The 15,942-nt window shown below is 43.0% G+C and overlaps 1 long non-coding RNA gene across 1 annotated transcript; it reads left to right on the top strand.

Annotated features, from left to right (window-relative positions):
* The first annotated feature begins 6,335 nt into the window (after positions 1-6,335).
* LOC135300129 (uncharacterized) lies at positions 6,336-12,944 on the top strand. Its single transcript, XR_010362016.1, has 3 exons — positions 6,336-6,627; positions 7,235-7,272; positions 12,763-12,944. It is a non-coding gene; the product is annotated as an uncharacterized LOC135300129 (long non-coding RNA).
* Positions 12,945-15,942: the final 2,998 nt, after the last annotated feature.

Below are 15,942 nucleotides of genomic sequence, written 5' to 3'. Positions count from 1 at the left end.
AGCCAAGCTCACTGCTTTGGGTACCAACAGTGACAAAGCTGTTAAGAAACTGCCAGAGTGGAAGTCTTTGCAAGGCTTCTACAATTTGTCCTGATCCAGATTCAACATCCTGCAGCTTAAAGCTACTGGAAGTACAAGCAAGGCTGAATTTTCCCCTGCAAGCCTGTAGAGCTGTACACAACATTTGTGTGACTCAGTGCTGCTCAGTGATTTCCACTTCTCCCTTTTCAGAGCCTCTCACCACAGCAGTACAGTAGGAGAGATCCTCTGTAATTCAACAGACTTCAGCCACACTTTGGCTGTATGTGAATACAGGCAGCAAAGCCATTTTTATGCTTATTTCCATAAGAAATCATACTGCTTTCTCACCTCGTTCTGTGAGTGGCAGCTGCTACCAATTTGTGATCAGTATTCTCAGGTGGATTGTGGGTGAGCATGGGTGAGGTGAGTGGGTGAGTCTAAAACCAGTCATATGTAGGCTTGGAAGTGTTAGGCATTTACACTTCAAAGAGAAAGTGTCCTGCAGTACATCTTCTTCTTTCTTTTGGTCTTCCAACTCTCTGACTATTATTGAAAGCAATTATTTCTTCAAAATCCTGCCTGCCTCATGTTAGGGAGCCCCAGCCTAACCTCACCTGGCATCTATGGGAGGAACCCACTGTTTTAGTGAATGAGCCAGAGTCAAACATCTGTGATAGTATTGGCATTGCATTACCTGCTGTTATATTGGCTTCGTGATTGTAAGGCAGCTTTTAACTGGTGGTTCACCAAATCTGAGTATTTGACATGTGCCTGCTTAAAGTCTGAGATGATCCAGCTTGGAAACAAATTTTATATTATTCTTTGGCTGTTTGAGCAGGGTCTGTGTAAGAGGGGACTGTCGATGCCTGAAGGGACTGTGTGGAAATCCCATATTTCGAGCCTGCTGGTGATGCCATGAGGAAATAAGAACCACACATAGGACCATACAAATAAAGATGCAAATATAGTACCTGTGCCTAATTTGGCTTTATGTTGGGGCATCAAATTGCCTTGCATTTCTTAAAATTTTGTGCCTGTTTGTCAGTCCTACAATGCTGTACTTCACTAATACTTTTACTCCTTCAACTTTAAGTATCCTCTTTTTACAAATGAATATTTAAGTAGAACTTTCCACACATGGAAACTGATGAAAATGGGGAGACAAGGTTGTTCCATAAGGAAGGTTAATACTTTTTATTTCCAGTCCCCCCTTCTCATGTTTACGGAAAGTCCTTCCTTGATCAAGCAACATCACTGGAAAGTGAGGCATTTTTAGCCTAACTTGCTAGTTTGTGCTGAAACTGACTTCCCTGCACGAAAAATCAAGAAGAAAATACAGGTAGAGACACAGAGACAGCAACAAAGAATTGAACAATTACAGAGGTAAATTCCCGTTCACAGCTTTTGAAGTCATCTTTGCAATACTTCTGGATCACCAAAGGAGAGCAAAGCAGAGAGCACTGAGGAACAGAACGGCTTGGGAGAGGAGGGGATTCTTTCCAGACAGGAAGGAAAAGTAGGATGTCAGGCTGCAGTTTGCTTACAGGCTCCAGCTCGACCCTGCTCCGGCCGGGGCGCACCCAGGGGCGGGCGGGCACCAGGACCCCGCCGGGACCCCCGCGACCTCCGCCGCTGTCCGCGGTGCTGAAGCTTCCAGGGAAGGAGGTGGACGGGGAGCATCCGGCAAACGGAGAGGTTTAGTCTTTGTTATGCAGGCGAATGATGAGGAATTCCGCCCGCTGGCTTGTGCTGAGGTGGTGGCCGCGATAGGTCTGCGCGGGCTGCTGGTAAAGCCTTGGTAGTCGGAATGCCTCGTTGGTTGCTTGTAGCTGGAATATCGGTTCAATGCACACAAGCCTGGATAAGGAGCTGGGGCATAAGTCCAGCTTTAAAATGTAAAGTGTTTGGACTGAAGTGTATAGAGTTTGGACTGAAGTGTATCCAAGGCTGCAACCTGTGTCCTGGAAGCGAGTCCAAGTAGTGGCACTGTTGGGGGTCTCGCATATTACAATTTTTTATTTGCTGCAGCAATTAAATGGTCACATTCTCTGCTCACTCACCCTACCACACACACCCCTGCCTACCCTCGTCTCCCCCCTCTCCCCACAAAAAAAAGAAAAAAAAATGAAGTAGACTTTGCTTGTTTGAGAATAGTGCTTTTTTACAATAAAAGTCAAGCTCTTTGTGCCCTGTTTCAAATCTGTTGCGTGGTGCTAACTGGAGCCATTGCAGCAGAAACATTACTTGGAATCAGCAAGGAGCTTAATGAGGCTGTTAGCTGGGTTTTGTAGGAACAAGCTATGTGTGTGTTTTGCAAGGTGTAAAAGGTGTGAGAGCAGGAATGCTTTGCGTTTAAAAACCTCAGCTTTTTAGTCACTTGTAATGTGTACCCTTAACCACGTGTAGTCACTGGAAAGCAGGAGTATACAGAGTTTATGGCCAAGGTAATGACCCTTCCTGCTGGCCAAGGCACAGTAACCCCAGCCCCCTGTGCTGGGCTGAGCGTTAATGTGCTCACCAGCCCAGTGCAGGTATGAGGTACTGACCGCTGTCTCTTGGAGTGGGTCAATCCTTGATCTTACCGGGTGTCAGTCTTCTGACCCTCTGCATTTCTCAGAGGAATGTGGTTATTTTTTGGTTGTTGTTAGTCAAGAATATTTACATGACTGTTTCTGACTTCACCGCTTCTTTCTTTTGGTTTTGTTGGGGCTTTTTCATTTGCTTACCTTGCTTGTTTTAGTGTGCTCCATTGACAGGAAATTTTTCTGACTAAACTTAAGCTAAGGGACCAGCCAAGCCTCAGGTCAGATTCAACTAAACCTTAAAAGAAATGGCTATGAGTTCTAGTTCCACTTTTTGAGGGTTTGATCTCTTTTGATTATTGATGCCATTGTTTTGTTGATAATTAAGTCTAGCATCAAGCTGAGTATCCACGTACATCTCTGTCTAGTGGGCTGCACCAGGGTTTAGAGTCTTAATGGCAGCTCTCAAACCAAAATCTGGTACCACAGTGTATGCAAAAACTAGTCTATTTAATACCCCGACTAACTGGGCCTCTAATATCATCACAGCCTACTTTCTGGAACATTTTTAGCTTCTTTAGCATGTTATTAACATTTGGTTTGGGGCAGTGATGGGGGTACAATACAGAGCTTGATATAGAACACAGAGTTCAGTGAACCTTTGTTCTGACATGGTAGGGCTATATTTTTGGTTTTAATATTCCAAGTCAGGTTGTCAGCTGATTTAGAGCACTGAGACTGTTCCAAAAAGACAAGAATTCAAGATCCTAGTTTTGTTCATTGACAGGTTTTACAAAAGCATACAGGTGCCTGAAGTCTAAATTCATTGCTGCTTCTGTAAAATTTAATTGTGTTAGGAACTGAAACAACAAGAGCACATCTGTTTGTTACAGGTGCCTGTTTTTTCACAACTTCCATGTATGTTGGAGATTGGCAGACTGGGTGGGTATTTGGTGTAATTTGATTCAGTCTTTGATAAAAACAGGCTTCTTGAAAATATGCAAAGTCTTATACACACTGAAAAGTAAAGGGACAATATTAATACAACTGCTGGTCTAGGTGTCAACAGAGTGAATGTTACAATGGATGCGTGTCCAGTCTGTTTACAGCAATAATAATAAAAATAAATATTTTCAATTCACACCCTGCTTTTCAACTCAAAGGATCCCCAGGTGGTTTACAAATGACATGCAAGGTTTGCTCTACATGGCACTGAACTGCAGTCATAGGAACTGTCCAACAATCTTTTTTGGTGCTGTCTGGCAGTCCTGAGTGACTCTGTAGGATTTGTTTGGGAAAGCAGAATGTAAATGACAGAACTGAAATATAATCAACACCCAAGTGTTTGAAATGTTGTAGATAATAGTTGTTATTATTTCACGTGTCAGTCTTGAAAAGCTAAGAGACCTGGAAGACCAGGTCCTCTTTCCTATGAAAAACAAATGAAAAATACAACAAAACTCTCCCCTGACCAAAACAAATTTTAAAAAAAAAGAGGCAACACCAACCAACCAAAAAAAAACAACAAACCCAAACCAAAAAACCCCAAAACAATGATGTTTAAAAAGAAAACATTTAAACAGAATGTATCAAGAAAAAAAAAATACAAATAACAAACACAAGTGCCAGATTCTGTATCTGGAATGGGAAACCCTGGATGTACAAATGAATTGGGGGGATGAGAGGCTGGAAAGAAGTGCTGTGGAAAGGGACCTGGGGCTCCTGGTTGATGGCCAGTTGAATGTGAGGGCACAGCGTTGCCAGCTGGCAAGAGAGGGGATTATCTCCTTCCGCTCTGCACTGGGGCAGCCTTACCTCGAGTCCTGGGGACAGTTTTGGGCACCACGATGTTAAAAAGATATTAAACAATTAGAGCATTTACCATTACATAAAGTAGGGGATGAGAGATATCACTAAGCATAGGCTGTCTGAGGTGCTCAAAGTTCTTTACAAATGACTCTTAAGGCAGTTTGGAAGTGGTTGACTACATAAAATAATGATTATAATATGATCTACTATGAAGACTTTCTTTCCTGAATTCAGGGAGAGCCCACAGTAGGAATCCTTAGTCCTGATATTTGTTTTTATGAAACTGAGCTCACTTCCTGTTCAAATAGACATTTTCCACTCACATTTCACAGCTATAGTGAGGTGTTTGTGAGGGTCACAGGACGAGGGAAGAGATGAATCTGACTCCATATTCTTAGAAGGCTGATTTATTATATTATCATATTATATTAAATTAAAGAAATTATATACCAAAACTATACTAAATTCTAGAGAAAAGGGTACATCAGAAGGCTAGAAAAGAATGAATAATAAAACCCGTGACTCCTCAGAGTCACTCACAGCTGGCTTTGATTGGTCATTAAATTAAAACAATTCACATGGAACCAATCAAACAAGCACCTGTTGATAAATAATGTCCAGACCACATTCCAAAGCAGCAAAACAGGGAGAAGCAAATCAGCTAATTATTATTTACATTTTTCTCTGAGGCTTCTCAACTTCCTAGAAGAAGAAATCCTGGCGAAGGGATTTTTCATAAAATATCACAGTGACACTATAGAGTAAGACACATGACTCGAAATCACAGCCACCTTCAAAATAATACAGTTATTCCAAAGAGCACAATAATTCCAAAGAAAGAGCACAATAATTCACAATGCTACAATTAATCAAGAATATCCACTGTGGAACATCCACTCAAAGGGCTTCAGCAGCACTGGGATTCTGGACCCTGCTCTTTTAGTCCACTGAATTTTCAGGATAAAGGGCAAGTGACTCCACATCTCTGTATATCACAGGTAAGTTTGAAAGAATCCTAACTCTTTAAACTTCAGTGCCTGTAAAGTAGGAATCACCAAAGGGAGGATTCCGTTTCCCTTTACCTGCTGCTCCTGCTTTCTGCAGGGCCATTGCTTGCCCATGGAAACACTCGTGGCTCTCCAGCCAGTCTGGACATGAAGCAGATGACCAAAACATCTGCAAATCATCTAACAAGGTAGCATGGGATCTTGGTATTGATCTGTGAGGCTGCAGCTTTTAACTATTCTAAACCCTCTTTCTTTGGGCTTGACATCTGCAGGGCATTCTAGGGGCAGTGGGCCAGGCTGTTACAGAGCTCCAGCAGAACAAGACTGGAGCAGAATCTGGAAGTCTTGGATGCTCTCAAATGTTAAAATTCCAAAGGATGAGTTAGCAATCAGAAACATGGGGGCTTTATGTCAGGGGTTTCATCTTGCTGCAAAAAAGGGAGGACAGGCTCCATAGTTAGAGCAAAGTTCTACATCAAAGTGGGCAAGAAGTAACCTGAAACCATTCCATCTTGTGGAACACTCCTGAAATGAATTCTGTATGGACAGAATTCTATGGACAGGCTCCATAGTTAGAGCAAAGTTCTACATCAAAGTGGGCAAGAAGTAACCTGAAACCATTCCATCTTGTGGAACACTCCTGAAATGAATTCTGTATCTCCTTCTGGCCCCTAAATGTGAGTGAAAAGGTGACTTTTCTTTGTGGCTTGTTTTCAGAACTAACAGAGATGGGAGAAGCATTCCTATTCTCAGCTGGAAGAATTGGTGATCAAAGGTTATGTTTACTTTTGTTCCTTCATGTCCTTGGTTCTTCTCAGAGTTCAGATTGGCATCCAGGGCATACTTGTTTGGAGTGTTGTATTCTGGAGTCCTTTCAGAAATGGGTTTTTTTCATTAGCTTTCCAGAAGACTGCATAAATTTGCAAACTGAGAACGGCTGCTACTGTGATGTCAGCAGTAAGTTGCCACGCCGTGCTTCTGCCAACAGAATGTTGCTGTGGTGCACAGAAAGCCTGACTGACCAGAGCACCCCTTTGATATTCTTGTTGCAAGAGGGTTCTCCTGACCCAAGGGCTCTCAGCTGATAGGCTGCCCCTTGGCCCTGGGGGACCCATACTTTCCTTTTTCAGTGCACAGTCTGCAAAACTGCTGCTCGGCATCACTAGAAATGTTCAAGCAAATCTTTGATGCAGTTAGTAATTTTTTTCCACTGGCCTATTCTTTCTATTTTTGCCCAGATAAAGTCTGGCTGGTGACTCACCTAGCAAGTAAGTAGAGGTTTTTTCCTAGGTGCATCTGATCTGGCTTTTTTATCAAAGCGTTGTTCATGCTATCCCTTAGTAACTGAGTTGATTTTGAAATGAAAATGCCATTAAGATACTAACACGGGTAAAACTCATGTCAACAGCTTCAGCCAAAAAAAGGAATGTCTGTTGGTCTCTCATGGTGTAAGGGGAGCTTTTATGATTGAACCTGCAGGAGTTCTTTTCCCTGCATGGGTTGGCCTGTGGCAGTGGGATCTGTGATTTCTTCAGCTGCTGATTCAACAAAGACAACTTCCAAAAGCCAGGCTGGCAGAGCTTCTGAGAAGGCTGTCTAAAGACTCTGCAGTTATCTCCAGAACTGAGGGAAAGCAACTTATTTTCTAAATTCTGTGATTAAAAGATTTGATAGTCTGACTTTACAATGGTTGGAGATAAAGTACTGTCTAGTATATTGTGCTGCTTTCTTGCTTGCTATGTAAAAGAGTCATTGCTACTGGAGGGACATCCTGGAAGAAAAATGCTCTTTATTTGGGTTGACTCATTCTGTGGGATTCTCCACAACAGGAAGTTTTCTAACAGCATCTTTGTTATTTTCCCTTGCCCATTACAGGTGAAGTTGCACATGAATACAGAAAAGCCCATGCTTCGGTGAGTGGCAAAGTAACCTCTGATGTTCCAAGCATTTCAGAATCATGGAGCAAGCCAAGAACTTTGCCTGCTGCAATAGGACCCAGCCTTGTAGCCTGAAAGAAAGTTTCAGTGTCTTTGAATCAGCAAAAAAAGGGGTCCCTGACTGTTTTGTAATTTTGTTTTGAAGCATTTTTAAGTAGGTTAAACCAAGGCCCATCTACCAAAAGTTGTCCTTGGTGCACATCAACATCTGGTGTAGCTTTGGCTGCTTCAATGGGAGAACCTCATAAGAGGAATGACACGTTCCACTTGAAAAATATTCCATTTTGACCTTCTGTGATGCTTTGAATTTCTCATGCACTTTTTGAACTCTTATTGAGCTGTGTCTCAGAATGACAAGAAATGTTCAGTGGCAAGTTTCTTGAACTGGGGAATTTGTATGAAAAACATTTCAACAGTGTCTGCAGGCACAGAACCCATTTCAGTCTTACATCAGTGCCAATTACTTACCTGGGCCTTTCAGAAAGTGCCTCTGCTTCTAGGAATGCCTTAATTATTCATTACCAAATCCTTTTCTAAAAATATGTTTTAGCACAGGGATTAGCTTCAGTAATGCACTCACTTGAGGATCAAAATTAGCAGAGAGTTACCATAGGGATATTACCTAGAGAATGACCATATTTTTTTTTTCTGATTAGACAATTAAAAGTTTTTCTTTGACCATGGGAAGTGAAGCTGATTGAGAATTTGGAGCCTGATGAAAGACGGAGTTGCAGGTAGCTCCTGTCTGCCTGAGCAGCATTTCTGTCAAAAAATATTTGTGGATGTAACTAAATGTGTCTGTGTTGAACTGAGGTTCCAAATATTTCTGTTCCTTTAAGCAAGGAATAAATTGATGGATTTATTGATAATTGATTTCCTTTTCAGCATTTGGTTATCATTTTTATGAGGAAGAGAGCAAAAAATTTCACCTTTTTTTAATGGAAGCTATGCTTTAGAGACAAGTTAGCACTGCAGAGATTAATTGTATGTAACAATGCTTGGAAATAATGTGGTTAGACCAAATTCACTCTTTAAAAGGGCCTGCAAAGCCTGTAAGGTCAATCCTCAGGGCAGTAAAATGTGCTTTTGGCTGATGTAACTCCTACTAACTTGGTCAGCCCATGAAATCAGCTGTCAAGGCAAGATCATTTGCATGTTGGAATAGCTGTAGGTGCAATTTTGTGGGTCATTTTGTTGGTGCAGAAAAATCATCTCTAACCCTCTGCTGGGAAAGAAACTGCCACTGGAGGCTGGAGCTTAAAAAATGGGGTCTATGTGAGCAGTTAAGGGTATGAAAGGAACAGGTGGAGCCTCGTGCTTTCTTTTTCTCTAAGCCCTGGATGTCAGAGCTAGGAGAGGGATACTGAAGCTGGAGAGCACTGAGCATCTGCCTGCTGTGTTCCAGGACTTTGTGACCTGCTGCTTGCAGACCGATGAGCACACTTGATGGTCTGCTGAGCGGCTCCTGCAGGTACAGCCGAGGCAGCTGCAAGTGAAACAGCTGTGCAACGATTGGTTTTCTCATCAGCCAGACTCAAAGGCATCAGATGAACTTCCCCTCATATTAATGCCCAGTCTGGGTGGTTTTCAAGAGAACACTGAGTAGAATAATGGAATAGTTTGTGTTGGAAGAGACCTTTAAAGGTCATGTAGTCCAGCTTCCCCATTATAAGTGGGGATATCTGAAAGTAGATTAGGTTGCTCAGAGCCCTGTCTGACCTGACCTTGAATGTTTCCAGGGATGGGGCACCTAGGACCTCTCTGGATTACCTGTTTCAGTGTTTCCCCACACTCCTCATAAACAGTTTCTTTCTCAGACCTAATCTGAATGGATCCTCTTTTGATCTGAAAGCATTTCCCCTTTCTCACAGGCCCTGATAAAAAACCCATCCCCATCTTTCTTAAGACCTTCTTGAAGCCAGTAAGACCTCCCCAGAGCCTTCTCCAGGCTGAACTTCTCCAGGTATTTGAACCTTTCCTCACAGGAGAAGTGTTCCATTCTTTGATCTTTTCTGTGGCCCCATTCTGTGTTTTGGTAGCATATTCAGTTTTCCCTGGTGGCAAGTGAACTGCAGTAGGATGATCCCAGCTATGGAGGCCTGAAATGGTGCCGGTGGTAAAGGAGCCCACTGAAGCCATCCCAGCCAAGCAGTCCAAGACTTGGCTGTGGGAAGGAAGGGGTTGTTGGTGGGCTCCCTTTGAGCACCAGAAGGGCCTCAGTTTTTCCCTCCTACCCCTCTCTTAGAGGTTTCTGACATCAAAACGGGGACAACTGAGCGGGACTCCTTTTTGCTGCCTGGCACAATTGAGTAGATGAGAACAGCTACAGGGCTGCTGCCAGGTTTTGTGACAGATTGGGAGCTGCAGAATGTGCCACTTGGCTGTCCCTGCTGTGAAGGTGCCAGCCAGCATAGGAGGTGCAGGGGATGCAAAGGTAGATGCTGCTCTCCCTGCAAGTCAGAACTGAATCCTTCAGTGCTCCACCACTTGTCTCCCTGCTCTTGGTGCTGAAAACCTCAGTGGTCTTCAGATGAACACATGGGCCCAGATCCTACTAGGATAAGCATTTTTTAGGTGTATTCTAGTTTCTTGAAGAACAGCTTATGCTCCTCATCTCTTTTGACAACTAGAATAGCCCATGCCTGCAAGAAAGAAGATCTCTAAGTCAATATTTTGTATTTCCTGAAAGTGGAAAATTCCTGGACTGCAAGCAGTATTCCCAGAGTCTTGGCAGGGAAAATATTGCATCAAGATGGAGACATCTTGATAAATGGATTAATAGACTTACGGGCCAAGTGTTCCAGGTACTGGACATGTGTTAGCAAGGTGCATGAAGGTGGAGGTGCAGATTGTTCCTTCAGACCTATTTCTGCATCCTTCTGGTATCTCGAGGAGTAGTACTTGAGCCCATGAGAAAATGAGTTTGGAAAGTTGTGGTTCATTTGTTTTCTTTTCCTTTGGGCAGCATCCATTTTTACTCTCAGCCAAGCCGCTCTCCAGCTCATCCCTCTGATCACTGTGGCAAGGCAGATGAGGGAGGACAGGAGATGAAACAGTGACGGAACTGCTTTGTCCAGTGCCAGCAATGAGTGGCTCTCAGTATGAAAACTGTTTAGAACCTAATTCACTTGGAAGATACCTTTCCTTCTCACCCTGTGATAAAGTGGTACACTCACTTTTTAATTGTCACTTGTTTCTTAAAGATGCAAAGTTCCATTTATGGGGGGGGTTTGGTATGGCTTGAGATTGGAGAAGCTTCTCTTTCTTTCCTAAACTCAAGACTGCACTGTTTATGGAATACAGCCCACTGGATTTTTTTTTTCCCCCCAGTCATGGTTCTCCTAGATAAGGAAGACAGCACATTTGCATTCCTACCAGACACAAATAAAGAGTGTGGCAGACAAAATATCATGTGGAGATGCAGGATTTCAGCTGTAGCTCTGGAGGGTTTCAGCTCTCAGCCACTGGATTTGTACAACTAATATCAATCTCTTTACCTGGATGAGAGTCTTACTCAAATGAAAAAGCAGTGAGATCAGTCAGTGTGCTCTGAAAGGACCCGTCTGATGCAAAGCTGTCAATGGAAATGTGAGATGAGAGTGAGCCCCAGCAGAGCCCTGGCAGAGCACAGAGCAGCCTCAGCACTGGCAGCCTGGAAGAAGGAGTCTGTAGCAGCAAGCAGCAGCAGACCAGCCCTGGATGCTTACGTATTCCTGGGACCAGATCATTCATCCTCTATCAGAACCAAACTGGCTGTGGGCTGCTCCTGAGGGGGATTGTAGCCATGCCATGGATGCACAGCCTGGTGGGACTGGCCACTTGAGTCTGTGCAGGTGTAGAGAAGTGCCAAAGAGAGGGGAGTGATGGTGCCACTGGTGACCAGTCTGCTCTCCTGGGAGACTTGCAGTTAAATATTAATTAATTGTCCCGGATTTCCTGGAAAGTACAACAGGCTTGATTTTTCAGCTGGCTGCTGAGGCGAGCTACTCTGGTTTCCTGAACAGGGGATCCCCAGGGGAAGCTGAGAGAGGTGCCAGGAGCCTGCAGCTGGCACAACAGTGGCTGACAGTGCTTGGGTGTTTCAGGAGCAATGGGAACCAAATGTGTGTTCCCTCAGCCCCATAAGACACTCCTGGGGAGGTCCAGCATCCAAGGCAGGAAAGCATCAGATCATGCAGAAGTGCACACAGCAAGGGCACTGAAGCTCTGCCAGCTTGACTAGGGAGCAGCAGTACCCAATGGGGAGAAAGCCACGGCCTCTCTAAACTCTGCACCCACCACGACTGATGCAGCTGTCCAGGGAGAGCTCCAGGGGGATCCTGCTGCCACCCAGGTGTGAGCTGCAGGCTGTGCCTGCTCCCAGGGCAGTCCCAGATAGCAGCAGTGAGCACAGCTCTGGGAGCTGAGCCCAGGAACTCCTCCACCTAGTGCCAGAGCTGCACTCTGGGAGGAGGTGAGTAGTTATACACTATATACAGGTGTATATCTATATCTTATCTATTTATCTGGCCACTTATTGCAGTATAAATTAGAGGCGTATAAATTTTCTTCCAGGCTTGGTGTTCACAGCCCATCCTTGTGGCCAAATCCAAATTCTTTCTCAAATGCTCAGTGTTTGGACAGTTGGCATGGGCTGATCTGTGTTTGTGTTGGATGTTGTAATTGCCTGGGCTGTTGAGAGTTTTCAAGCTTATTTTCTTCCTTTAGTTCTTCCCCATTTCTGAACAGAAGGAAAAATAATTAAAGACTCTTTGATTTCCAGGTTGTTGTAGCCTAAAGAGGAGCTGCCATCCTCCAAGGAAGGAAAAGAGGGAGATAGAGAGGTCAAAGAATGCCCCTCGATTCTTTGCAGGATGTTTGAGACATATAAAAGTTGTTCCTCTTTCTGCTAGAAACTTGCTGCTTTTGACTTGAAACAGATTTAAATTTCCAAAGCCACCTGTGTGATGCTGAGGGCAGTAGGAAGATTATCCCTCACAGCCCAAAGGTCTTATTGAAACCTCAACCATCAGAAGGAAATTTTGGCAAACCCACAATGGGCAATATTTCATAAAGGTCAAAATAACACTTCTGGGTTTAACAGCATTTATGGAATTAAGGGAATTAAGAATGAAAGTTTGTTTTTTCTGATTTCCAGGGTGTTTGACACAACAAGAAGAAGGAACATGTACATAAGAAGCTATGGCCTGTGGGAGGATTAAAACTTAATTTGAGGGTTTACTGGGGGTAGAAATAGTTTGATAGGGATACTCATGAGATTGCTTTTCTACTTAGTTTATTAGCAAGAGTTGTTGATTAGTAAATGTAAGAGTTTAGGGGTTGCTCTGTTTGGTCTTTTTGCCTCTATTAAATAATGAAATTAAAATATTTCACACTCAAACCAGACAGAAATTCAGAAAAGTAGAACTGACCAATTGAATTAGAAATAAAGAAATGAAAATGCCTGGGTTGTTTTCTCAATTCCAGGATGACTGCCACAATGAGAGGAAGGAACAGTTCTGTGAGAAGCCATCACCTGCAGGACAAGGAAGAGCCTTTTGCCAAGACTTAAAGAAGATTTGTGGGGCTAACAGGACTTAAAGATGGAATAGGGAAATGAATGAGCTTTACTATCTGCTTTTGTCATAAATTTGTAGTCATGTGCCACATTCCAGATGTCACCTGCCCTATTTTTTTAATGGTTGTTTTCTTTTTTCTACTTAATTTATGTAATTGTGTTTTGAATAATGAATGTAAGAGGGTTTGGTTTGGTTATGTTTTATAATGTGTTTTTAGTTAAACCCAAATGTGTTCGCTTCCTTCATGTTCCAAACACAGCATTGATTTGGAAAAATCCCAGGCACTCACTTTCCTCCCTTTGGAAAGAAGCGAGTCCCTCACTTGGTGGGTGGGGAGTATGAAGACGGATCCTTCTTCCTCCAACACGTGGGATTTTATAATTTATTCCTAAGAATTCTGAAGCATAAGATTGAAACTGCAAACCCTTCAAGCCTGGGGACTGACCCATGTTTAACTTGCTGTTGCATGGAAGCTCCTTTTCTTTCCAGTCCAAATGTAAACGTTTCCTTCATTTTGCTATTTCAAATCCTTTTGCCATGGGGTTCCCTGGGAGTGGATGCCAGGGTGTTGCCTTGTTTATTTTATCAGCCTGTGCTGCTCCCTGTACTCCCTGTGGTGCTGCAACCCATGCTTTTGTGGCTCCCCTCACTCCTGGGAATCTGACTAGCAGCACATGGCACTCAGGTTTCAGGCTCCAAAGCCAAGTAGCAGGTTTTAGTCCAGTAAAACAGAATAAGTCAGCCCCAGATCCCACTGCACCATCCATGGTTCCCAGCCTGTACTTGTTGGAAATGAGACAACTTTCCTAATTGTTGGTTTTAATTAACTTATTGCTTTAAAAACTATAAGTAGTCTATTAGTCTTTAGCAGTGTAATTTCCCATTTTAGCCAGCATGTATCTAAGTTTTTGTTTTTACTGACTGTTATTGTTAGAGTGTGATGATTAGATCCACAAAAACTTTAAGCTATGAGGAACTAACCCTGATAAGCTTCAATGAAAAAAGTCCTTGGGAGTTAAAGGCTGGACACCTGGAATCCAGAATTAATAGCCCTCCAAGGACACGTTGAAGTAACCAGAAGATAAAGAAGAGACTAACAAAGGTGATTCAACATATTCTGGAGGCTCTCTGTCTGGGAAAAAAGATAATAAGAAAACTAACAGATGTGGACTAATTAGTATGAGAATTGAGAAATCAATAACTAGTAGAAGACAAAATAATAATTGATGGAAAAAAATATGTCATTTAGAACCAATGAACACTAACTTCTTTGCTAAAAATGTATAAATAAATGAAAAGTTTTGGAAGTTGTGTGCATCTAGGTGGAGCACCCTGGCGTGGCATAAACTAATGCCTACTCCCTAATACTACAAAAACAGTGTCAGAGAGTTTCATTTATCTTCATGTTTTTGGCAACATACTGGCAAGGCTCTGGGAATCAGCTGGCAGAAAAACTCCAGAAACTGTCAGTGAGCAAGAGCAGGAGTGACTGTGGGAACAGGACAGCAGGCACTCAGCAGGAATATTGGCAAATTGAGCAACATCCACATGCACACACAAACCAGACTTTCAGGCTCTTCCTCCTCCTGGGGGCTCCTCCTGTGGCGTGTAAGCTCCCAGCTGCATCTTTGTTACCCAAGAAGGCTTAAAAATGGGATTCAGAGTGTTTACAGCCATGTGCCAGGAAAACCAGGAGAATCATCCCTATTCTATGCAAAGACAAAATGCAGAGTCCAGGCAGGCAGAGCTGACAGCAAAAGTCTGGCAGCAAGCCAAGGTTGAAAGCCTGGCTGGGGACACAGTGCTCAGCCCTCCTGTGGAAAGGAATCAAACCCCAGCAACCTTTGATGGTTTATTTTGGTTTGGTTTTGACTTTTGGTGTTTGTATTTCCACAGGAAAGAGGATCTGGGGTTCCAAGTTTCTCACCCATTCAAGTCTGAAGTGTGAAATAACAACAACTACTTAGATACAGCATTTCCAGCACTTGCAGGTGATTTTGGGCTCAGAAGGGCAGGCTCAGCTCAGTAACTGGTGAGAACCCCTGCTATAAGGGTAACCACTGCAATGAAGAATCCTTGAGCAGTTCATCAGCCTCCATCCTGTGGCTGCCTCTGCTGAGAAATGTACACAAACAGTCCAAGCATTAAGTGTTTCTAAGAAATAATTTTCTTCATGATTGGTCATTGAGGTCACATACCTACAAAAGCAATGGTACTCAGCCTGAGAAAGCAAAGAGATAGAGAACTGTTCTTACTAGGTCCAGAAAGCACAGTGTAAAATGTCATTTTAAGGAAAGGTAAGTACTGGAACTGTCAGGGGCTCAGGTTTCGGGGTTTTTTTGTGTGTGGGTTTTTTTTTTTAATTTTTATTTTTATGGGGTGTGTTTTTTTGTTTTATTTTTAATTACCTGTGACATCTCCGTTTAAAAATAAAAAAGGACAAAGATCTGGGCCTTCACTATTTGTCTAGTTTGAAAGCCATGCTAGCATTTTAAATGGCTCTACACAAGTGTGTCCAAGCTGGAGGGTTCTCCAGCCCCAAGATCACCACTGATCAGTGGATGAGTCCCCAAGAGCAGCGGAGAGAGAGCAGCTGGTCCAACCCTGATTGTGCAATCTGGGAGGCTGCATGCCGTCATAATGCAAATAATCTGTATGTGTCAGACTGAAAGAACAATTCTAAAGAACTTCTTGATTACATTAGGAACTTTCAAATTCTTTGGATCAACAGCCACAGTCACTTTTCCCAGCTACTAATGATTATTAATTAATGTAGCTGGACATCAGAAAATGTCCCAAAGCACTGTGCAGAACCAGTAGAGGATACACTGTTGGCATTCTATAGCTCTGTAGCTAACATTTGGAGTATACTTTTCTGGCAAGTATCCAAAAAATGCAAAACCTCTTCCCTTATAGGTCTTCCACATTATTTTTCCTCAGGAAACCAAACATCAAACAGGCAGAAATAGTGCTTACAATTCTTCAACGCCTTCAACATCTAAAAATGCAATTTCAAGGGAAAAAATGCCCAGAATTCTAGGGCTTTTCCAAAAATTGCTCACCATCACAACACGAATGCGTGAACCTA

This window comes from Passer domesticus, chromosome 1 (assembly GCF_036417665.1).
Source record: "Passer domesticus isolate bPasDom1 chromosome 1, bPasDom1.hap1, whole genome shotgun sequence".
Taxonomy (NCBI): domain Eukaryota; kingdom Metazoa; phylum Chordata; class Aves; order Passeriformes; family Passeridae; genus Passer; species Passer domesticus.
The sequence above is the reverse complement of the archived record's forward strand: the minus strand, read 5'-3'. Positions and strand labels throughout refer to the sequence as shown.